The following is a 24,971-nucleotide window of genomic DNA, read 5'->3' on the forward strand; positions in this document are numbered from 1 at the left end:
CGGACCCAGCTTCAGAATCCTAGCCAGGCTGGGGAGTGCCTCCCTGGGCCCCGGTGGACCCCAGTCAACAGTGCCCGGACCCTCGGCTGCCTTGGAAGATGGGGGGCACCCGCACCCCAGGGTCTGCCGGACGGAGCTCAAGCCCTGGGCCCGGTCTCAGCTTTTGAACCCTAACCAGGCCGGGGAGAGTCTTCCCAGGCCTCCCACGGTCCCCAGCACCGGGACCCTTGGCCGTAACCAAGGAGGCTTAAGCCCAGGCCACGTCTCGACTATTAAGCCCCGACGTAGTGGGGGCTTACAGAACTTTGGGGAAGGACAAACGTTGGGATTAGCCTGGCACCAGCCCGCAGAGCCATCTGGTCGCCCGGCCTGCAGGGCCATCTGGTCACGCAGGCAGCCAACCAGATGACCCGGGACGACCCAGCGCCGGATGGCCTGTGAGGGGTGCCGTACCCAGTCCCTCTTGCACTCCAGCAAGGGTGGCCAGGCGCTCCGAGTCAACTGCTCATGCGGCTCCTTCAACAGGGCTACTGCTGCTCGCCTCTCTGCTTGACTTGCCTAGGAGCAGCGGGAAGGGGAGGCCTGGCTGGCCCAGGCCATCTGGTCACCCTGCCAGCCCGCAAGGAATGGTGGCCCCCATTCCCGCACCTCGGTGGGGCAGGGACGGGAGGGGGAGGCCCCCGTGCCCGAGGGCAAGTGGTGGAGGCAGCCTCCCGCAGGCCCTCGTTATCTCCTCCGCGTCCCTCCGGCCGGCAGAGGGACCCACCCCTGGCTGTGGTGGAGGAGGGCGTCCCCAGGCACCCATTTCGAGCAGTGTTATTTCTTTACATAAATTTCTAATTTCGTAATCCTCCGGTATCCGATCAATTGGCATGAATTTAGGGTTTTTCTTGTTTTCTTTCTCAATTTTACATTTGTAGTATTGAAAAATTTCATCAGCACTGATGTGGCAAGTGGCATCTTCTGTCCCATCAGTGACAATCCTGGCAATTTTATTTTTATCTTTTTTAAACATTGCCTGGTATTCTTTATAGCTGCCCTTTGCTTTTGCATAATTTTTCTTGTGCGTCCGATTAAGCCTTCTGTATCTCTTGTCTTTTTTTGTTATCTTGTTCCCTACTGAGGCATTCTGGTGCTTATCTTGAGCAGAGTTCATAGGCTCATTATTGAGTTCTCTTGCTGGTTCATTTGTTGGTACACTTGCTGGTGCAGGACTTATATCAGTTGTGTTTTCTGATATATAAGTCACTATCTCATCCATCAGATCCATAGCAGCATAGTGTTACTCTACGTTTTGGGTGTACTTCTCGATTTCTGTGATTCTATCTTGCAGTTCATCAAAGTTCTTGATTATTTACGCACGTTTGCGATTGATAAAGTCTCTGTGCTTTTCTGTTGTTACTTTCTCTGTAACCTCTGGTTCATCGCAAGAGTCATTTTCAGAAACATTTAAGGCTTGCAGTACATATTTTGCTGATTTTCTGCTCCTAGCTCTTCTATCTCTTCTTTTTCTGCAATTTGTTTTCTGTTTTTATTGACAAAATGTGAAACTATCAGCGCATTAATATTCCTCTTGTTTTCATATACTTTTTCCAATTCTGCTAATAGCTGTATTTCTTCCTGTGACCATAATTTTGACGGTTTGCTGTTTGCTTGAGCTGCTAGTCTAGCCTCATTTTGCGCTCTTGGATGCACATGCCGAGCATGGTGAGAAACACCAATCTTTGTTCCAAATCTGAGGTAACAGAAGCTGCACAGGAATGGCAGCTCTCCATTTTGAGGTCTTCCTTTACATTTGGCATAATGACATGCAATATTGTGGTATTCGGCTTCTTTGTCACATTTTGAGCAGTACGTTTTAAGATAGAAGCCTTTGTGCTTGTTGGAGACATGTTTTCTCAGTTCTTTAAAAGTTCCCAATATGTCTCCACACAAGTCACATTTATACTTTTCGTTTGGGTATTTCCAATAAGTTACTTTTTTGGTGTAGTCACTTTTCTTTGTTATTACATCTTTGCTGACCTCGTACACATCGGGAAGATTTTCAAAGTTTGTTGTGCCAATGTCATTCTTGACTGAGGAGGCCACAAACTCGATGGATTTGCTGATGTCTACTGTTGTGTCTTTTTCTGCTACGGAGGGTGAACTAAGGCCTATATCGTTATCTAAATCATTGTTGCTTGTTGCATTATTTGAAGCAGGTGCTGGTTTGTCAAATTCGGTGAGGAGGTTAATGATTTCTGATGATAGTTACTGCCGCCGTTTACCCGCGCGTCATTGAATTTCTTCACTTTGACATTCAGAGCACTGGGCAGAAATCACATCGCGTTAACACCCGCCTCGGGCCTTCGCAATGCTTTGTTTTAATTAAACAGTCGGATTCCCCTGGTCCGCACCAGTTCTAAGTCAGTTGCTAGGCACCGGCCGAGGCAGAACGCCAGCCCTGCACCCTCGGGGAGGGGGCACTGGGAGAGGCGACCACCGCAGCTGGGGTGATCCACAGGAAGGGCCCGGCTCGCGCTCAGAGTTGCCGCCGCCACGGAGGGAGGCGCCTCGTCCAGCCGAGGTACGTGCCCAGCCCCGCTTCAGGCCCCAGCCCTTAGAGCCAATACTTATCCCGAAGTTACGGATCTGACTTGCCGATTTCCCTTACCTACATTGTTCCAACATGCCAGAGGTTGTTCACCTTGGAGACTTGCTGCGGATATGAGTATGGCCTGGCGCGAGATTTACACCATCTCCCCTGGATTTTCAAGGGCCAGTGGGAGCTCACCGGACGTCGCCGGAACTGCAACGCTTTCCAAGGCTAGGGCCCCTCCCTCGGGGCGAACCCAATCCAGGGCGGCCTGCCCTTCACAAAGAAAATATAACTCTTCCCTGGAGCTCCCGCCGGCTTCTCCGGGATAATTTGCGTTACCGCAGTGGACACCGCGAGGGCGCCCGTCTCCACCACTCTGGGTTCAGGGATCTGAGCCCGACTCCTGTTCAATCAGCCGAGGGCAACAGAGGCCATCGCCCGTCCCTTCCGAACGGTGCTCGCCCATCTCTTAGGACCGACTGACCCATGTTCAACTGCTGTTCACATGGAACCCTTCTCCACTTTGGCCTTCAAAGTTCTAATTTGAATATTTGCTACTATCACCAAGATCTGCAACTGCGGAGGCTCCACCCGGGCCCTCGCCCGGGCTTCCATGCGCACCGCAGCAGCCCTCCTACTCGTTGCGGCTTAGCCCCCACGGCTCTCAGCACCGGCGACGGCCGGGTACGGGCCCGATGCTGCAGTGCCATCCATTTTCAGGGCTAGTTGATTCGGCAGGTGAGTTGTTACACACTCCTTAGCGGATTCAGACTTCCATGGCCACCGTCATGTTGTCTATATTAACCAACACCTTTTCTGGGGTCTGATAAGCGTCGGCATCAGGCGCCTTAACCCGGCTTTCAGTTCATCCCACAGCGCCAATTCTGGGTACCAAAAGTGGCTCACTCGCATTCCATGCCCGGCTCCACGTCCAGCGAGCCTGGCTTTTTACCCATTTAAAGTTTGAGAATAGGTTGAGATCGTTTCGGCCCCAAGACCTCTAATCATTCGCTTTACCAGATAAACTGGGGGCTCAGAGCGCCAGCTATCCTGAGGGAAACTTCGGAGGGAACCAGCTTCTAGATGGTTCGATTAGTCTTTCACCCCAAGTCCGACGACCGATTTGCACGTCAGGACCGCTACGGACCTCCACCAAAGTTTCTTCCAGCTTCGCCCTGCCCAGGCAGTGTTCACCATCTTTCGGGACGTATCACGCACGCTCATGCTCCAACTCCCCAACGAAGCGGGCGAGACAGGCCAGTGGTGCGCCCACCGCTGGAAGCGCGGCAGGATCCCACCTCAGCCCGCGTGCGCCGGCCCTCTCCTTCATTGCACATCAGGGTTTTGCTCGGCCCTCGGACTCGCGCACGTGTTAGACTCCTTGGTCTGTGTTTTAAGACGGGTCGGGTGGGTAACCGACATCGCCACAGACACTTGGCGTCCGGTGTGGGCCTCCCCACCCGGTGGCGCGACGTGATCAGGGTGCACTGAGAACAGTCCGCCCCAGTCGACAGTCGCGCCAGGAGCAGGGGGCCCCATCCGAGGGGCAGCCAAGAATGGGAGCTTGGGGGAAGGGGCTGAGAGGCAGGTGCATACCAGGGCCCCTGGGGGCCCCGGTGCTACCTTCCCCGTCTCAGCATTGACGGACCTCACGGAGGTCTGCCTGACCAAACTCAGAGAAAAAAAACCATCGGCAAGGGGCTGAGAGGCAGGTGCGTACCCTGACCCCTGGGGGCCCCAGCGGGCATGCCCCGGTTCTGCATTCCCCTGTTACAGAATCGCCAGACCTGACTGACCTTCTCCCTAGTAATGCTGAGGAAAATTACCCCCTTTCTTGTAATCCGTGCACATGAGGTGACAGAGGGGACCCAAGGCGCGAAAGTACCTCACCTCCTGGAGCCCTCGCTGGGATCGGGGAGGTAAATGAGCCCTCATCGGGACTTCCAGGGAAACCCGGCCCATCTGGTCACCCCATAGGAAAGCATTGGGTGCGACCAGATGGCCGAGGGGAAAGGTGCGACCAGATGGCTGGGCACGAAAGGGAAGCCATGGTCACTCTGTGCCCCAAAGAAAGAGTGAGCGGGCACCGGGGCATGGGGGACCGGAGGCCCAGGGCCCCAGCTGGGCCCCAGCCATGGAGGCTGCGAGGGGTACCCGACGGGCCCTCCGACCCGGGTCCTGCGGACACCTTGACAAGCAGGGGAGGCCTGCACGGGACCAACGGACCCCTGTCCTGGCCCCTTGGTGGAGCAGCAGGCCGGGGGACAGGGCCCAGGGCCAGAGCACCCAACCCGGTGCCCGATGGGGCCCCTTGACCCAGCCGGGGCTCCCAGGCCCAGAGGCGCAAGGGACGCCTTCCCGGGCCCTCCAGACCCCATCCTGGGCCCCCTGTGATGTGGCAGGACCAAAGACTGAGCCCGGGGTGAGGAGGCCGCCCTCCCTGGGGGCCTGAGGGGCCCCGGCTGGAGCTCCTGAACTCAGCCAAGCAAGAGGAGGCTCCCCGGGCACAACAGAACCCTGTTCTTGGCCGTTGGCAGTGCGGCAGGCTGGGGGATGGGGCCCAGGGCCGGAGCAACCGACCCGGGGCCCGGCAAGGCCCCTGGACCCAGCCGGGGCTTCCAGGCTCGGAGGTGCAGGGGAAGCCTCCTCCGACCCACAGGACCCCATCCCGGGCACCCTGCCATGCGGCAGGACCAAGGACGGAGCCCGGGATGGGGAGGCCGCCCTGAGGGCCCCGGCAGGAGCTCCTGAACCCAGCCAAGCAAGGGTAGGCGCCCGGGCACAATGGAACCCCGTCCTGGGCCTTTGGCAGTACGGCAGGCTGGGGGACAGGGCCCAGGGCCAAAGCACCCGACCTGGGGCCCGGCGGACCCCTGGAACCAGCCAGGGCTCCCAGGCCCGGAGGTGCAGGGGAAGCCTCTCCGGGCCCACAGGACACCATCCCGGGCACCCTGCCATGCGGCAGGACCGAGGACAGAGCCCAGGGTGGGGAGGCCCTCCTCCCCAGGGCCCTCAGGGGCCCCGGCCGTAGCTCCTAAACCCAGCAAAGCAAGGGGAGGCTCCCCAGGCACAACAGAACCCCGTCCCAGGCCATTGGCAGAGTGGCAGAGGGACAGGGCCCAGGGCTGGGGCACCCGCCCGGGGGTCAGGCGGGCCCCTGCACCCAGCCAGAGCTCCCAGGCCCAGAGGCGAAGGGGAAGCCTCCCCGGGCCCATGGGACCTCGTTCAGGCATCCTGTCATGCAGCAGGACTGATGACGGAGCCTGGGATGGGGAGGCCACCCTCTCCGGGTCCCCTGGACCCAGCCTAGCAAGAGGAGGCTCCCCGGGCCTGTCGGACCCCATCTAGGGCAGCCTGGCACGCAGCAGGCCCAGGGACGTACCCAGGGCTGGAGCGGCCGCCTGGCCCATCCAGCTGCCGGCTGAGGACCGCTAGGCCGAGAGGGGTCCCAGAGTACCTTGTCCCTAGTAATCCAGAGGAAGGCTACCCCTCTTTCTGGGAACCCATGCGCACGGAGAGACTCAGCATACCCTAGGCCCTGATGCGCCTGACCTCCTGGAGCCCTGGCTGGGATCTAGGAGGCAAATTAGCCCTCATCAGGACTTCCAGGGCAGCCCGGCCATCTAGTCGCCCCACTGGAAAGTATTGCGTGCAACCAGATGGCCAAGGGGAAAGGTGCGACCAGACAGTCGGGACCGAAAGGACTCCCATCTGCCCCCCCCCCCCCGAGCCTTAGCGGTAGGGCTCCCGCCTGCCCACGCAGGGCTCAGGGGATCCGCTACAATGGGGGCTCAGGGACCCCAGCTGGGCCTCAGGCACAGGGAGGACCACCGGAGCTCTCTGGCCCGGACACCCAGGGGAGGACTGCCCGGGACCAATGGAGCCCATCCCGGGCACTTTGCCATGCCGTGGGCGGGAAGAGAGAGCCCCTGGACTGAGGGGAGGTATTGTCTGGGCATAGACCATCTGGTCCCCGGCAAAGAACGGCCAGCCCTGGGAGGGGTGTTCCGGCATACCCTGCCCATAGTAATCCAGAGGAAAGCTACCCCTTTTCCTGGGAACTTGTGCACACCAAGTGACGGAGGGGACCCTAGGCCCATACGTGTCTGACCTTCTGGAGCCCTGGCTGGGATCGAGGAGGTGAATGAGCCCCCATCAGGACTTCCAGTGCAGCCCGGCCACCTGGTCGTTCCATTGGAAAGCATTGCATGCGACCAGATGGCTGGGACCGAAAGGGCTCCCATCTGTCCACCCCGAGCCTTCGCGGTAGGGCTCCTGCCTGCAAACACAGAGCTCAGGCGATCCGCTTCCCGGGGGCTCGGGGACCCATGGAGCCCCTCCCGGGCACTTTGCCACACCGTGGGCTGGAGGAGGAAGCTCCCGGACGGAGGGGAGGTGTTGTCCGGGCATAGACCATCTTGTCACCGGCAAAGAACGGCCAGCCCGGGAAGGGTGTTCCGGCATACCCTGCCCTTAGTAATCCGGAGGAAAGCTACCCGTCTTTCTGGGAATCTGTGCGCCTCAAGTGACGGAGGGGACCCTAGGCCCGGACGTGTCCAACCTCCTGGAGCCCTGGCTGGGATCGGCGAGGCATATGAGCCCCCATCTGGACTTCCAGGGCAGCCCAGTCATCTGTTTGCCCCGTTGGAAAGCATTGCGTGCGACCAGATGGCAGAGGGATGAGGTGCAACCAGATGGCCAGGCCTGAAAGGGCTCCCATCTGCCCACCCCAAGCATTCCCGGTAGGGCTCCCGCCTGCCCATGCATGGCTCAGAGTATCCGCTTCCCGGGGGCTCGGGGACCCCGGCTGGGCCTCAGGCACAGGACGACAACTGGAGCTCTCGGGCCCGGACACCCAGGCGAGGACTGCCCGGGACCCATGGAGCCTGTCCCGGGCACTTTGCCATGGTGTGGGCTCGGTAGGGGGGTGGGGGTCTCAGAGACCCCACGCTGGGCCTCAGGCATGGGGAGGCACACCGGCACTCCTGGGGCCCAGATGCCCGGGGAGGACTGCCCGGGACCCATGGAGCCTTGCAGGTCTAAGGGGCTCTGCACCAGGGACTCTTGTCCCGGGCAGATGGACACTTGGCAAGCCGCAGGACAGGGGCTCCCAAACCCCAGGCACTGACCGAAACCCAGGCCCTGGGGCCGGTCCCCGCTTCTCAACCCAGCCAGGCCGGGGAGATCGGGGAGTCTGCCCAGGCACGATGGACCTCTGTCCCAGGCACACAGACCCTTAGGACATGCTCTCGTTTTCCACACATTTACAATTGTAAAATTACTTTACCAGTCTAACACTCAGTTAGGTATGGAGAGTGGGGGGCTAAAAACTCATACAAAATTGATGCGCTACCCACTCTAACGTAAACCATAAAAAACATATACCCCAACTGGGGCCATCTTCGAGTGTCCCACTAAAATTGCATGAATTATACCCCATGTCAGGAAATCTTGGATACCGAGGTGGGTTGATATACAGAGGTAGAAGATAAGGGTTAACCCCTAATTGTGCGGAAACTTACATTGTATTCCTTGTGTTTCAGAGGTAAAGGAACAATTCCAATGGGCACAAATGAAAACTGTAGCACAATCCTGCACATTCCGGGCATGCAATGGGGCACCTCCGCGTTGATGGATACCTTTTGGCAGTGTGGCATTTTTTATAAACTAGGCGCTGGGAATGGTGGGGAACCATTAGCCAGTCCTAGTGGGTGGAGAAGTCCTTTTCGCCATTTGGGAAGAGGAAGGGTGGGTTACGTCCTCACAAACTAAATCCACAAAAACTTACAGGCATCCCACCCAGTGTCTCAACAGCATGGCGTGAGGATGGAGTGCTCGCCCTAACTAGATTCCTTTAAATAACCCTCATGCACACCAGTATTGTCATGCTTCGTCATCGGGTTCACCCTGACTCCTAAAGGTCAGGGTGGGCTCAACCGTGTTCCAGGGAGCTCTTAAAAGAAATCTACTAGGGGGCGTAACTATAGATTAAAAATACCTTGCTCACTCAGAGGTATCCCTTTATTCACTGGGTGGTCTGGGAAGATAAAACTAAATATTAAGGAGTGTTTAGGATACTATGGTCTTATGACCCTACATTGTCCAACATGTTTCAGCCCTACTCTCAAAGGCCTCAACAGGCCTGGAGCTTTCGCCAGGGTGACATGACGTACCTCCCCAGTTTTCCAGCTATTTGCGCTGTTCTTATTCATATAAAGCATGCAAAATAAAAGTGCATGCATAGGCAGTAAATATACTAGCCCCTTTCTTATGATCCGATCCGTAACGGTATAGTAAAGTATTTTAGGATTCTATTTGTATTTTCAGGTTGTAAAATCATGTTCTTTAGTGAGTGTAGGAGAGTAGGGTCTGCTATCCTATGGTCACCCCAATTTTTGCTTTTTGCTTCACTGGTTTTCGACTTACTGAGGCTGTGGGCCTGCTAATCAGACCCCCAGCCTGCTGTTCTCTCTCTAAATTTATAATACATGTGCTATAGGTACATACCACAATTGGAAATGGACTCCTTGTCAGCCCCTGTACCATGCACTATAGGTGCTCAGGGCATAGGTGCCACCAAGGCCTACCAGGGGCTGAAGCATAGCTTTTGCCACCCCTGGCTGGTTCTTAAATTGACACAACTGGCTGATCACTCAGCTGGGGCAAGTGGGTGTAATCACCCCTTGCTTAGATATAGTATACCTATATCTAAACCTATATCTGGACACATATATAGCCTGTAAGCCACTCCTATGGAAGGCCTCATCAATCCTGGAGGCAGAGTGCGTGGTTTTATGTGAGATGGTGCTCTGGCGTGAGCTGAGCCTGTCTGCAGCTGTCGGGAACAACTCCCTAAGCTGATCCGGGATAATGCCATACCATATACTCTTAAGCGCCTTATAATCCTCGCGGTTATATAGCAACTTTGGTTTGGCTTTATCAAAACATGTCGTGTAAGGTGTCATACGAACTGGAATACTACCCCCTCGCCAGTTCTGGCGACGGGGGTAGCATTCCACCCTTCTAGAGGGAGAAGACATGTTACTTTACTGAAACGCGGTTGATTTAAAATGAGCCTCAGATCCACAAAATGGATGCCCCTGCCACAGACACGGGTCTGACCTCCTGCTGCTGACCGAAACCCGGCAGAGGAGGCCTGGACAAAGAGTTTCCTGTCACAGGGCGGTGTCAAACCACCCCAGACAGGAGATAGTGGATTGGAGTAGGGAGGTTTCAATGAAACCAGACACTGCCTGGGGAGCACAAGGCTGCCCCTTGCAGGATCCGGCCAAACCGGTTCTGGGGCCTCCCAGCCCCTGTCCCAGCGCGGCCAGGATCAAAGGAGAGGGGTGTAACCACCCCCTTCCTGGGTCCCACCCATAGGAGGGGACCTAGCAGGATGTCCAACCCCCTAGATTCGAATAAGAGGGGGAGCAGTCCCAACGGACCTCAGATCATCCTGAAGAAACATAAGAAACGAAATCTGGACCCTTCGACTTTCTACACGACGTGAGAAGACTGAAGAATCTCCCTTGTGGTCAAGGAGTGACCACCCTGTGCAAACAGGCACCATCCAGCCCTCGACCCTTGCTTTGTTGCAGTTCCCGCCGGAACTCGAGCGACAGAGATCGACGAGATCAAGCTTGCCTGCCTTCTACCTGCCCGATCCACAGTCCCTGCAGAGCTGAGACCCGTGGAGGCGACCGGAAGCGTGGGGCACGCCATCTTGAAAAGGCCACGAGACGCTGACCGTGCGGCCCACGAGTGACCCTCGAAGCTGTACACCGGGGTTTGAGAAGCCCCAGCCCCGAGCTCCACTTGCACCAAAGCTCACCCCTCCACACTCGCTGAGTGCTGCGTGGGGCCCTTCTGCTTGTGTGCGCTCGACGCGTTGGCCCGGTCACTTGCCAGCTGGCTTGTGGCCCCTGTGCCGACGAACTTTGAAATCCGACTTGCTTTTCTGGTTGCTCCAGATCTGCACCAGCTCCTGTGAAAAGGAGCACCTACTCTGACCCTCCTGGTTCGAGTGATAAGCAATCTCCCGGTTCCGCGTGGATTGCTTTTGCCAAGTGCTGTTTGCTACAATCTTCAAGCCGACGGTGCTGACGGCGAGAGCCTACGTGGGACAGATCGTGACCTGCTCCTGGACGTCGCAGATGCCCCAGAGCCCACGTGACAGCGGAGAGAAGCCTATCGACAACCGCCTGACTGCGCCCGACATTGCCTGGTTCCGTCCTGGTTCCACCCTGGTCACTGCTGAGTGACCCAGACTCTGTCCCCTCTGCTTTCAGGTACTTTTCTACATCGATCCACCCTTGGATCGCACCGGACACTTCTGCTTCACAGCGCCTGCAGCTGCAACAGCTCCAAGCACCCAGAACCTGCGTGACAGAACCCGACGCCACTTCGACCCTGTGCACCCACGGCCTGTGGGTGAGGTAACTTTGCAACGCCGGTGTCTTTACACTGGTACACACCTCTAGGGTCTGTGTCTAAAGTTTTGTGTTCCTAGGTTCAGCGGAAGTATCTTTTTATTCACTTTAACTGACTTTTACGCTCCATTGACAGTGCATTGGTGCGCGCCGCACTTTCCGTGCTGCACCCGTCTCCTGTGGGCTACTCCCGACTTCTTCATTGCTTGTCCTGACTGCTCCCAGCGAATCTCTAGGCCCTAGGCCTAACCATTGTTCGTAAAGTGTTACTTATACCACTTTTTTGATATATGGTCTGAGTGGCCACCCGCCCTCATCCATAAACGTGCAACTTTATATGTGTAACAGTGCTTTTGATTTAACGCTTGTGCCCCTTTCCTCATAAAGAGTACTGGGGAGTAATTTAGAAATAAATACATATATTTTTATAATATATACTTGTGTGGTGTCCTTTCATTTGATTACAGGATTGTATGTGGTAAAACAGCTCGCTTAACACGACCTCTTAAGTTAAGCCTTTAAGGCTGCTTAGTCCCTGCTACCACTAGGATAGCTTGTCTAACAAGGTTGACTTACAACCAGACATCTTTGGGGTTTGTTTGGACTGATACCCAGTGGTTCCAGAATTGGAAACACTACATATCAGGCCAACTTCTCACAGTGAGGCATAGGATGTGCCTCTAGACAAATTGTGATTACTCCAGTTATGGCATGCATGTTTTTCAGTCTGTGAAAATTGAAAGGGTCATGTTCACACCATGCCACTCATTCAGAGAGGTCTCCCCCAATGTTCACGGAGATGTACCAGGGCACCTAGGGAATTATTACCCAACTTGTAATAGGTGAGATTGCTTTGTTAGGCATATAATCAGTCAATAATCTACCTTCTAGTGGTGAGGATTCAGGGAGTTCCTCTCGCCTCGGCAGAGACTTTTGCTGGGCATGCCAAATTTGTAGATAGCGGTAGGTTTCAGTGGGAACTAGGTGATATTCGTTTTGGAGCTCAGCAAATGGGACAACCCTTCCATGTGCTCAGAGGTCCTCCAGCTTAGAGAGGCCAATAAGGTCCAATTAATCGAAATCTGGGTGTGTCCCCAGTGTACCCAGTTGTGCAGTGTCAAAGAGAGGTGTGGCCTGTGTAATTCTACCACGCCAACCGAGAGCATTAAGTGTTGTGTTCCATAGGGTGAGTGTGAATGCTGTCTGATAGGGGAGGGGTTTGCGGTGTTGCACGCCATAGATGGCTATGAGGTAGCTTCTCATCTGCTTATTATTTTCGCTGGGCTCAGTACAAGGAAATTCTGGAAGAATTCAGACTATTCTCTGATGCACAAGTATCAGCAAGGAAGGGCAAATGCAGATGTAATGTAATGTAAGTATGCACTTATATAGCGCGGCTGTCACTCCAAGGAGCATCTTGGCGCTTATAGCCCGTAGCCTAGATGGAAGGCCGGAAAAGTCAGTTCGCACATCTATCTCATCTATACTGAAACACAACTGTGTCTAAACCAGAGTCATACAGACCGTGTCTGACAGTTTGAAAATCCAGGTTTTCAGAGCCTTACGGAAATTACTCTCAGCAGAGATCAGGCGCAGATTGGGTGGGAGTTTATTCCAAGCCTTTGCACCCAGTGTTGCGAGGGATTTCCCTCCTCTTGTTGAGAGTCTGAATTTGGGGATCCGTAACAGATTCATGTTTGCTGATCTGAGGGAACGTGTTGGTGCATACCGTTTAAACCAGGGGAGAAAGTATTTGGGTCCTTGTTGGTGATATGCTCTGAAGGTAATCACTAAGATCTTGAACAGTATACGTTTGTGAATAGGTAGCCAGTGTAGGGCCTTGAGAGCAGCCGAGGCAGATGACCTCCTCGGCCATTTTAAAACCAGGCGGGCAGCAGCATTTTGGACAACCTGCAACCTATGCAGGACAGATCGATTTAGTCCTGCATATAAACTGTTGCAGTAGTCCAAACGAGAAGTTACGAGTGCTACTGTCACCGTCTTCCTGGCTGTCAGAGGGAGAAAATCAAAAAACTTTCTGAGTCCTCTGATGATGTTAAAACAAGACCCTGCCACTGCCACTGCCTGCTGTTTAAAAGATAGGGCACTATCAAACCTGATCCCTAGGTTCCTGGCCGTGGCGATGGTATCGGGAGGAGACTCTACATCCGATGGCCACCATAGGCTAGGGGAAAAGGGGTTTTGGGGGCCGAAGGGTATAATTTTGGTCTTCCCGGTGTTACATTTTAGATGTTTCTCACGCATCCAAATGAAGGTTGTGGTAAGGCAGTCTTTTAGATTTTCCTCTGCCTTTCCATTTTCCCTGTCTAGTACCAGAATGAGCTGAGTATCGTCAGCGTATGATATGGTACTGATGTTGAAAGACGAAATCAGCTCAATCAAGGGGGTCATATATAAGTTGAACAGTACCGGGCTCAAACTGGAGCCCTGCGGTACCCCTGTTTGCGTGATTTTTTCCTCAGAGCAGTGTTCTCCCAACACCATAACCTGTCTACGATGGTCGAGGAAGTTCTTCAACCAGTCCAACACGGTGCCCGCTATCCCCGCTGCTACCAGACGACTGATCAGTATTGAGTGGGACACCGTATCGAAGGCCGCCGATAGATCAAGTAAGACAAGGACGGCCTTCCTCCCTTGATCCATGGCGGTCTTCAGTGTCTCCACGGTGTACAAAAGGGCAGATTCGGTGGAGTGTGAGGCCCGAAACCCAGATTGATTAGGGTGCAGGATGTCCTCATCCTCCAGGAACTTAGTCAACTGTTTGGTCGCCACAGTTTCAGTCATTTTAAAAAGCAGCGGGAGCAGGGAGATTGGGCGGAGGTTGGCGAGTGTAGAGGGGTCTGGCAAGGGTTTTTTTTGCAAAGGTTTTACTGCCACCAGTTTCCATTCCGATGGAATCTCGGCAGAGGACAGAGATGAGTTTATGATGTTATTTATGATGGGGTTAACTGTATCTACTAAGGCATGTAACAGCATAGGGGGGCAGGGGTCGAAGGGAGAGCCAGATTTAGTGGACAGAATCAATTTACGCGAGTCTTCTGGACTAATAGGCAGGAAATCACAAAATTGTGCTACTCCCGGGGCAGTTTCTAGGTCCTCTACTGCTTTAACAGCGGGCTGTTCAGAAAAATCTTTGGTGAGGTTAGATATTTTCTGCTCGAAAAAATCAGCAATCGAGTTGCATAAAGTGAGGGAGGGAGGGATCTCTGATAGGAGGAATCTTGGTTTCATAAAATCGTTAACTACTTTAAAAATCTCTTTCTGTTTATTATTTGAAGAATCAATTGCTTTTAAGTAATATTCCTTTTTGGCAGTTTTAATCTGTGCATGGTACTGCCTCCTAGATTCTTTATAGTGGCTGAGATCCTCTTCCTTGTACAGGCGGCGCCATTTCCTCTCCAATCTTTTAACCTCTATATGTTTCTCTTTTAAGGAGAGCGAGAACCAGGGTGCTGATTTTTTGTTATGGTGTAGTTTACTGGGGTTTGTGGCCTTAGGGGGACCACAGATTTCCTTAATCCAGTGATTAAAGTTTTTATTATCTGCCTCCGTGACACCCGTAAGAATGGGTTTCAGTGCCGCAGCTCTCTGCTGCAGGTCTGGATCCTTACTTATTTTCTTCCAATCATGTTTCATACTGGCGTCAGCCCTAGGGGGACCCTTTCTGATCCCCTTTCCCTCCATTAAGAGGTCAAATGGTATGAACATAATATGCTCAAGCATTTCCCTGCAAGAGAAGCAGAGCCTGAATAGGTTGTTTGAGCTTTCTTTTTTATATACCTGTTGGCTATCCAGGTTCAGTCGCCCCCAAGCCTGTATCGAATGAGCTGCTGTTTAAAATACGTTGACATGCATGTGTTTGTTACCCTATGTGGCCCCATTTGATACAGCTACTTAAAACGGTTGAGGCATGCAAATGTGAAGCCCTTTTTGTCAGCTAGACATGAAATCTGATGCACCATTTTGGTGATTATCCTTTTGAAATTAGCAAAGGAGGTGTGGGTTGCCCATAGCATGGCTGCCTGTGGGTTCTTGACTGACTGATAAAGGTAGCCCCAGGCATAGTAGGGGCTATCCATTTTTGACATTCCTGTCCAAAGTTGGTTCTCAATGTGCCTGTGCCTACTGTGCGAAGCTTAAAACAGATTTTCTGGAGGCGGCTTGTCTTGATTAACGCACCTGCCTGCCTCTCTGGTGAATATCTCATCCTGGCAAGAAGATGTATGAAATTCATGCAGGTGTGTGAGAGTACTCTGCACAATTTAGCCCATCTGGACTAATGCACTTATCAGGCATTTCCCGTCTTCCCTCCATGTTTAATTTAAACAGGTGTTTTTTGGTGCACTTAATTGTCAGCACGGGCGCTTATGACAGTCTGCCACAAGGTGGCACTGCCTGGATAATTTAGAGATGACCACAACAACAGTTTATTATGAATTCAATATACATAAAAAATTACTATTACTTGCCACCCAAGCCATTCTTATAGCATTGGGGGCCTGAATAGTCTGTATTGTCACACTTGTAAGAGTTTGATGGTTACTAGTTGTGTTGTTACTATAATTGGCAGCATGGAAGGGGCAATGTATGGTGCAAGCTGCAATGGTCTCCTGACGAGAGCCTTGGTCCTTATGTTTTTTGCAAATTAAGCACCTGCTGCTCACCTTTTTCTCTGCACGAAGTCAGTGCCTGGTTGAACATGCCCCATGTGGTCCAGCCTCTGGTTAGCTTCATATACCGTCCCATGCTCTAGAACAGGCATTTCTACTTCAATCTGACTGTATGGTGTGAAGCGCCATTGATTTACAGTGCAGCTTCTAATAACTGTGGCCCATGTAATTTGCTCATAATTTGCACTATGAAAACGTACGCTCTGTTCATTCAAGCCAGCTTTGCAAGACACACATGCTCTGTTTTGTACATCTTGATGCTAAGATTTTAAATATGTATGTTTTAATATGTAAGCTCTTTTTAAGTATATTGTAAAGGGCTCAAGTCAACACACGGTGTGTGTTATCTGGGCCTAGCACAACCACACTTCACAGCACTGCACACAGAGACTTAGGGGCCGATCACAATGTTGTGCGGAAAGCCTCAGACAGACAGTCGGATTCTCCTAGACCTTGTCGGAACCCATCCACCGACTCGGTCAGTTTACAATCCGCCCAACTGATTACGATGTTCACGGTCAGAAGGTAAACCGTTCGGCCATTTTGAATCGGATCTGACCTACTCTTTGAGTATCCGTGTCGGTCGGAGCCGCATTGTACAGCTCTATGTACAGAGTTTCCGACTGTGCGATTACAATGTCTGTACTTTTAAACAGCCTTTTCGAGTAGGACAGTCTGACACGAAAAGGCTGTTGGAAACTGACTTTGGGGGCCCTTAGCAGTCTCACCTTCATCCTTAAGCCTCCGGTTGGAGGCGAAGGGGGTACCCAAGAGACCCCCCTGTAAAACCATATACTGAGTGTAGGCACCATGTGGTGCCCGCAACAGGGTGAAGGGTTTTCCGCAAACATCCCATTTCCCCATAGGAGCCAGTGTTGTCAGTCGGATCATGGACTTCTATAGAAGTCAATGGGACTTCGACCGAGTGTTCGGTCGCATCGTAAACAGTCGGAACCACCGGTTGCGGGTAGGTCAGATCCGATTCCAAGAAGGAGTAGGGCAGAACGTTTCTGCACAACATTGTAATCGGCCCCTTAGTACTGGTCTCTCCAAAGAACCAAGAGTGATCCTCAGCACTTTATTTATACCCTTCAGCCAAGCCTGGCCTCCTGGGTGAATGTGCGATACATTGTATTGCGAATGCCTGGTGACACTCTTCACAAGTCATCCTTCCAATGTTTTAGCACAGAGAGTTTGAGAACTTTTTAAAAATAGTTTTTATTAATCATACAGCTAAAGATGTATTTAATTTTGAAAATATCAACAAAGGGATGGTAATTTTCTCTTGGAAATGTGTCAACCCTCTGTGTGAGTGAGTATTGTGAACTGTGCACGTTTGTGTGCGGGGAGCCAGTGGATGTTTCTGCAGTGGGGGAGATGTGGGGGCATCCAGGGAGGTTGAGAGTGAGTCTCGTTGCTCAAAAGCCAACATTTTGAAACAACTTAAGAGGGAGATTTAGGGAAAATTGTATTTCCTAATAATCGCGCATTAACAGGGTGGACATCTTAATCCGGAGAAAGCATTCATGTAATTGAAAGCGGGAGTGCTGTTAGTCTGAAAAACGAATTTAAAATGGCAATTTCGACAATGCCTAACTTTCATCCAACCCTCTAGGAAGTGCGCATCAACGGGACACAGAAGGGACCGCTACAGTACCCGGACCTCCACGCACCGCTCGTGAGATGCGGGGGCGAGGAGGGCCGACCGTGGAGCTGCCTGCAGCAGAGGGGTCGGGCGGGGAGTGGTCTGGCGGGGCCCGGGTGGGTGCTTGACAGCGGCTGAGCTGGAGGCAGGCAGGCAGGAAGCAGCCCCGGCTCCGCCTCCGATGGCTCCCACGAGCAGACCTCGGAAGCACTGCTCTGTGAGGAGGCGGATAAACAACGGGGCGCGGGCATCTGACAGCACGCACGCACCTACCGGAGCCACCCGAGAGGTAAGTGACGGGGGCGTGTGGTATCAACAAGGCACTCCCCGCCAGCACAGCCCGTCGTCTCGGTCGTGACACCGACCTGTTCGGAACCAGGGGGACCAGGGCTCCCAGTTTGAGAGCAACGTCCTCAGTCGCGCGCCTTATGCCTTCGGCGTTAAGTATCTTTGCTTTTGACGTTGTAAGCATAGGTTCGGAAATCCCAGCAAGTAGAAAGTAACATTGTCACCCATGTTTAGGGGGCTTTGTTAGGTTATATGCCTGAGGGGGGCAGCTCTGTGCTATGAATTATCTGATGGTCACCCCCAGAATATAATTATTACGTGAAACGTTCAAACACACTCTGGCTCTTACTGTTTTGCACAGGTTTCAAGGTTTACGTGTTGAATGCTGTGATGTACACAAAAAAAGCCTGCTGTAAGTGCAATGTCTACTTATGTGATGCTTACACGCCCCTCCCCACCACCCCCGGTCAGCATTGCGCAAGAATTGGCAAGAACGTGCACAGCCGGTGACCCCGGCACAGCGAACGAGGGTCCGGATTTCAACACAGGTTCCAGACTTCAACACGATTTATACAGCGGGGGAGGGGGAGTCTCAGCTTAAAGTCCTGTATCCCAATGTTTGAACTTCCGACCTTTGAAGGAATGCCTTATGCCACAAGCTCTGGTAGCGCAAGTAGAATATGGAACCTCTTTCCCAGGGATTTAAGTGGGTCGGGTCCTGCCGGTGCGCAGCTCCGGCAGTTCTAAAAAAAAAAAAAAATAGGCGCTGAGATGGGTCCCTATCGGGCTTTCCATTTTTGCCTTCCCCGGCCTCAGGGTGGGAAAAAAATCGTAACTCTACAGCACCAACCCCCTTCCTTGCTTTTGAGGTAACTTCGAAGAGACTGGTTATAGTTCTTTCACAGTCTCATCATTTCAGAACTGAAGCATTGACAAAGCCAATAGTCCTGGCTTGTTGTCGGTAGTCACTTGTCTTATATATCTGGATGCATTGACAGAAACAGCAAAATACCAGTAGGGCAGCTCACTATGCTAACTAAGCACAGATTTTTAGTTTACCTGTTTTTAAGCCGCGCCACTAATTACATCAGCCACCCCCCTTTGAGAGACCCCACTAGCGTTTTTATCCCACTTAAGGCCCTATCCTTACCTCAGGACCTGCGCACCGCAGCCTCCAAGGTTTTCTTTTAAATCCGAGCTGAAAACCGTTCTCTTTCATAGGCATTTTAGCGAGCCCGGCACCCTAGGTCGAAGCTCTCTGGTTCACTTTGCACTGATCCATGGATGGAGGCCTACCTCGCTTCCTGTATTTACTAAACTGTCTTGTACATGGCACCAGTCCACACACCCTGGTAATCAATTGCTAAGAATGCTGTGTAACTGTGTAAATACTTTATTTGATTTGTTAAAATCGTAAAAGGGTGGAACTTACCACCATGTGATAAACATCAACATCTTTGAATCTGCATGAAAACTACATAAAACAGCACTTGCCCCCGCGTCCTAGGCTACTTTGCACAGATGTACATGATAAGTAAAAACAGGGAGAGTGTTGGTAAATGTACAAAGATCAAAAGAAACAGGGGTAGCACTATTGTAAGGCAGTGGCCCTCTCATTGACATATAGGGACCTACAAATGACTGTTATAACAGGGGGTGCTGCACACATAAGGGCTTATATTTAATTAGGTATAACTGTCTCCTCTTGTCTCAAATAAAATGCTTGCAGTGAATTAAAATAACAGGGGAGGGGAGGGGTGCGACTGTAAAGAGAATGAAGGAGGATCTGTGTCCATCTGCAGGGAGTCCATATGTCCCAGATCCTCTTTTGCTGCTGCCTTTTTTTCAAGCTCTTGAGCAGCAAATGCCAGGAATGTTATCGTTTTGCAGGAAAGTTGTATCGAAGACCCGCTGAGGCATTTTATCACAGCCGCCCTGCAGGTCCTGACTTGTGTTTCTCTTAGGAATGGCTTCAGGAGGATCTTACTTAGATTCTGTAAGGCCGGGCAAATACATAATAGTTGCAATTACGACTCCACTCCCTTGTCACAGAGGCGACGATCCAGAGTTGACCAGGTCCGTAACCATTTAGGGGTAAGGTCTTTGCTCGGGAACCACCCCAACCTCAGTAGACTTAGTTTCCTCTTGTAGTGATCCCTGAAACATTCTTGTAAATAGGATTGTTGTTTCAGTTGATTGTATGTTGTCATCACGATCCAGGCGTGACTTTTGCCAGCCACTAATCCTTTGTCTATTTGCAACAATGCTTGTTTGACGACTTTGTTGGTGATTTGTCTAAAAGCAGTATATGTCATTGGTGAATGCCAAGCTTCTTCCAGATTTAACGATAGAAGTGCTTGCCTAAGAGACTTGCATGTGGAATTATTCTGCCTAGCCTGTTTTTCGACCTCTTCCCAACAGAGATGGCCGAGCGTGTTTTCTTCAGCGTCCCTCATGCGCCAGTAATATTTGGCCAGGACCCCTTGTCTAGCCGGGATCTGATTTATTAATCCGTATTCCAGGCGTATTTGTGCTTGGGAAATATGTCGCGGAATTGAGAAGAGTTTTTTAAACAATCTTGATTGGGCAAGGTAAAGCATTTTAGAGTCCTTGGTGGGCATCATTTCCAAGCCATATATGATTGAAGGCAGAAATTTTGCTGCTTCAACCTTTAGCAAGTGACCGGTTGAACTTCCGCTTATTTTTTTTTGTATGGTTTAGAAGGCAAATTGAAGTTGTTTAAATTATGTTTGTACTTTAATTGGCGGTCTATTAGGATGCCCACATATTTGTATTCATCCACCTGGGTTAGAGTACAGGAATTTATCCTCCAAACAAATTTTGTTCGTTTTTTACGAGAGCTGGAGAAGCATAGGACATTCGATTTTTTGAGGTTTATTGTTAATTGTGCATTAGAGATGTACTGCGCAAGTTGAGAAATCAGCCGTTGTAAACCAAGTGGAGTTTGTGAGAGAAGCACAATATCATCCGCATATTGCAGACTCGCTATGGGTGTTTGTCCCAATTTCGGTGGGTCACCCTGGATTGTGCGTAGGTCGCGCTCTAGGACGGTGGTGTAGATGTTAAATAGACTGGGGGCCAGCACACATCCTTTCTTTAGTCCATTAAATGTTGGAAATTTCTTTGTTAGGCACCGACCGTCCCCTTTTTTTATTTGGATCCAAGTATGCGAATATAAATTGATAATTGCGCCCAATAAGTTGGGAGGGACGCCCCAAGCTTTCATTTTAACCCATAGTTTAGATCTTGGCACTTTATCAAAAGCAGCTTTGAGGTCTAGAAAGCATGCACACAACAGCAAAGAACTCTTCAGCATCGTGAAGGAACTCTCCAACCCCAGCTCCAACACCAACTACATTCCCCCATCGCAGGACCTGTGCGACTCGTTGGCCTTCTTCTTTCACCGCAAGATCACCAAAATCCACGACAGCTTCAACTCCTCGACTCCCCCGCCTACCACCGAGTCCCCCACCTCCACGACCACGACCTGGACCTGCCGTCTGATCTCTGGACCAACATCAACGACAATGACACAGGCAAGATCATGAATGCATGAAGTGTGATGCAGTAAACTAACACCCTGTTTTCTACGGAGCTGCCAGGTACTATAAATAAATAAAAGAACAGAAAGGCCGACATACAAAAGGAGAAAACGTAAAAACTAAAGTGACAGGTCCACAAGCTCTAGCACTGAAGCACACTAAAGCAGATGCTCACATGTGATCATCACACATCACATAAAATGGTATCACTCAAAGGTAAGAGATCCAATGGATGAAGTGGGCTGACCCATTGCCCCATCCCGTCATGGGCGGGAACAGAATGTGAAGAACTCCGACCAATGGCTGAAGAGGGCTGACCCTAGGTCCATATATTTCAACATATTTTTCACTCTAAGGTCTACTGCCTTTGCGTTTTGTAATAAATAGAACCGATATAATGCATCTAACATAACTTCTGTTTTTTAGATTTTAGCTATTGGCTTGCCACCATAACCAGCTGAGAACTACTGTACTGAGCATAGGCTTTCCCACAAGACAACTGTAAGGTATACAACGATAAAAATTATAAATATGTAATATTTACATTTGGCAGAAATATATCTACTCCCTGATAAAACTGCCTAACAAGGAATATTACAGTGCAGATCCTATAATTGAATCGGCAAATCACCAAACTACACAGCCACTATGACAGACCCCCAGTTCCTTCTCTGATACCGAGCTGGACTACCTCAAGCGTCGCCATCTCCGCCTACACTTTGATTTCAGCAGCAACGTCATCCAGCAGGGAGTCCCAGCAGGGTGGCCTCTCCTCTATCCTCTATTTGGGACTTGGTATTCTATGTTTGTCTACGTAACTGTAGCTAATATACCTGCTCAAAATTGTTTATTCCGGTCTTCCCGACCGCAGAGACCTGAGCAACATGGCTGATGCCCGGTGGAGCTGTTAGATAGCTGTAGAAGAGATTGGCCCCGGTTCACCCCCTTGACCATCGCCTACCCAGCCAGACATTGGGCATAGTTCACATTGTCTCCCCGTTGTGTCTCAACTCCCTCTCTGGCTTGTTTCCATGCCCTCCCCCCTACCTTCTTCTTTTACTTCTATCCTCTTAGCCTATACATCTATTCTATTTTTTCCCGAATGTTGAGACCTGAGCGACATGGCTGATGCCCGATGGAGTTGCTAGACAACTAATGAGAAGATTGGCCCTGGTTTCCCCCTTGACCTTCACCTACCCAGCCGGACATTGGACACAGTTCTTCCTCGTCTCCCTGCTACGGCTCCTTCTTCCCCCCCTTTCCTATAAATCCACCCAACCTCGTTGTTTGTTTACTGTTCAGTATTACAATATTGCAACTGATGCAATTTGTAACACAATTTTCCTCTGTTATAGCGCTCTGATACCTACGGGTCTAGCCAGCGCTTTATAATCATTTTGATGTACCTCCTAATGCAACGTTCCCCAGGTTAAGTGCTCTGATACCTCCGGGTCTAGATAACGCTATATATAACCGTTGCAAATCAAATAAACTAAAAATTGTTTTTTTCTGAACGCTGAGACCTGAGTAACATGGCTGATGACCGGTGGAGCTGCTTGACAGCTAATGAGGAGATTGGCCCTGGTTTCCTCCTTGACCGTCACCTACCCAGCCGGACATTGGGCATAGTTCCTCCTCATCTCCCCGCTATTACTCCTTCCTCCCCTCCCTCCTACGATTTATTGAAACATTGTTTTTGTGTACTGTACCTTACTATGCTCTTGTATCTGATGTAACTTGTAACGCAACGATCCTAAATGTAAAGCGCTCTGATACCCTCTTAGGTCAAGTTCGCGCTATAGAACACTTTATAAATGAATAAATAAATAAATACCTGGTTTGTCAGTGAGGGTAGCCAATACCAAACCCCTTGCTTACTTTTGTAATCTGTAAGAATCCATATAGCAAAGTATCTGTGTACAGGCTTTACTACAATGTAATAGAAATCTTCCCTCACAGGCATATTAGCTTTAACGAATAATTTTTAAAATAACTATGTCTGGCTTACTGCCTTTGTTGTAAATTTTCATATTAACAGATCAGATAAATGGCACCTGGCAGATTACATCATTGAGCTGTCATCATAACCAGTTCAGGACTAATGTATTGAGCATACTCTTTTAAAGAAAGCATAGCATGTTAAACACACACTTTTTATGAAACAACTTAAATAAATAATTTTATTGCATTTTACAGCAAATAGCATTCATTGACCAGCCATTACCATGGATCCCACCAAAGCCTCCTCCCTCACCGATATTCCACCCATCCCAACCCTGCTACTACAACGCATCAATGACCCGCCAGACCAGAATGTTCCCACCAAGGCCCCTCAAATCTACTGATGTTTCTGGGGGCATCCTCGTGCCTGTAAATCAGTTCTTCCAGCTTGGCACACCAGTCCGTTGCTCGTCGCAAGGCCTTTATCTTTGGGGGTTGGGGTGATTCCAGCAGCGTGCACTGTCTCTCTTGGCCAAAAGCATGGCCAGTCCAATGAGTGTCTGCTCCACCCTGGAACTGCTCATCCCTACTAGCATACCCAGCAAACCCAGGAATACGGTCCAGGTTGATCCTTAGTACCTCAGACAATTCCTACCCTATCTCTTGCCAGCAAGTGGTGATACGTGGGCAGCACCTAACCATATAACAGAATCCACGCCTAGCTCCCCACATGGAAAACTACCAGAGTCCAGGAGCACTCCGGCCCTAGACAGTTGAAGTGGTGTGTTGTATATGGTGTGTAGGTCGTTAAGCTGTATCAATCGGAGTCATGCCAAAATTGCCAGGGTCCTAGGCACTGTTTGGGCATCCGTCCAACCTGTTCCATCCAGGGGTCTCACCCAGGGTTCCCATGTGTTCTTGACAGCCAAGAATCTATTGGAGGCGTTGTGGACTAGTATCTTATATATTTGTGAGAGCCACCTCTTTCCCAGAGTACCCATAAGGAGCTTATCCACCAAAGGGCTAAATTTGTGGATGTTCTGCAGCTCTAGGGAATCCATTGCCAGCGCGTGGCGCAACTGAAGGTATTTGTGAAATTGTGTGTTGGCCAGGGATATTTGGTCTTGTAGCTCCTGAAACAACATTCTGACAGGGCCTACCCAGATGTCAGCCAGTTGAGAGATACCAATCTTATACCATTTGATAAATCCCTTCAGTCTGGTTCTGTGGTGGAGCAGAGTGCCCCTCCAGTGTGGATTAAGCTGTGTAACCCTCTCCCCCACCCCAGTAGCCGATTTGCCAGTTTCCATATCATGAGGACCACTCTAAGTTGGGGCCTTCAGGGTTCGACGAATTGGGCTCCCATAAAGTGTGTACATGATGTTATCTAGACACAGTAGTGCAAGCTCAGTGGTGTACAAGGGGTCTCTCCATCGTCCAGTGTTATGTTATGTTATGTTATGTTATAGATTATTTGTATAGCGCCTATCACTTCCGGTCTCTAAGCGCTTAACAGTAGAACATAGCATAACTGTTACCCCGAGCCCTCAGTGAGCCGGTCATTTATGACTATCAGCTGGGATGCCCAATAGGACATCCTAATGTCTGCCATGTCAAGACCCCCGTCATGTCAGTGGACAGCACTTATCGAAGGTATTGCAGGTAGAGCCCCGCTCCCACAAAAAGCAGCCATTCACAGTTGTAAGGGTTTAGAACTAAGCATCTGGGATCTGAAGAGGAACAGTTTGGAGGGCCTGTAAGAAGCTAGGCAGGGTCTTCATCTTGAAAGCGGCCACCTAGCCCAGCACTGAGAATGGGAGCTCAGTCCACCAG

General features: G+C 51.0%; 1 protein-coding gene, 1 long non-coding RNA gene and 1 pseudogene across 2 annotated transcripts in view; 1 reads left to right on the plus strand and 2 right to left on the minus strand.

Moving 5' to 3' along the window:
• The window catches only part of LOC147734921 (uncharacterized), a 71,856-nt gene extending 52,932 nt beyond the window's left edge, over positions 1-18,924 (minus strand). The window contains exon 1 of the long non-coding RNA XR_015307547.1: positions 18,785-18,924. This is a non-coding gene — a long non-coding RNA (uncharacterized LOC147734921). The remainder of the gene's footprint in view (positions 1-18,784) is intronic.
• Positions 2,670-3,964, minus strand: LOC147734922 (28S ribosomal RNA; annotated as a pseudogene).
• LOC147734923 (membrane-spanning 4-domains subfamily A member 15-like) overlaps positions 17,254-24,971 on the plus strand; it is an 81,356-nt gene continuing 73,638 nt past the window's right edge. The window contains exon 1 of the mRNA XM_086953105.1: positions 17,254-17,635. The gene's annotated coding sequence lies outside the window, so the exon portion shown is untranslated. The remainder of the gene's footprint in view (positions 17,636-24,971) is intronic.

Source organism: Lissotriton vulgaris, chromosome 1_2 (assembly GCF_964263255.1).
Source record: "Lissotriton vulgaris chromosome 1_2, aLisVul1.2, whole genome shotgun sequence".
Taxonomy (NCBI): domain Eukaryota; kingdom Metazoa; phylum Chordata; class Amphibia; order Caudata; family Salamandridae; genus Lissotriton; species Lissotriton vulgaris.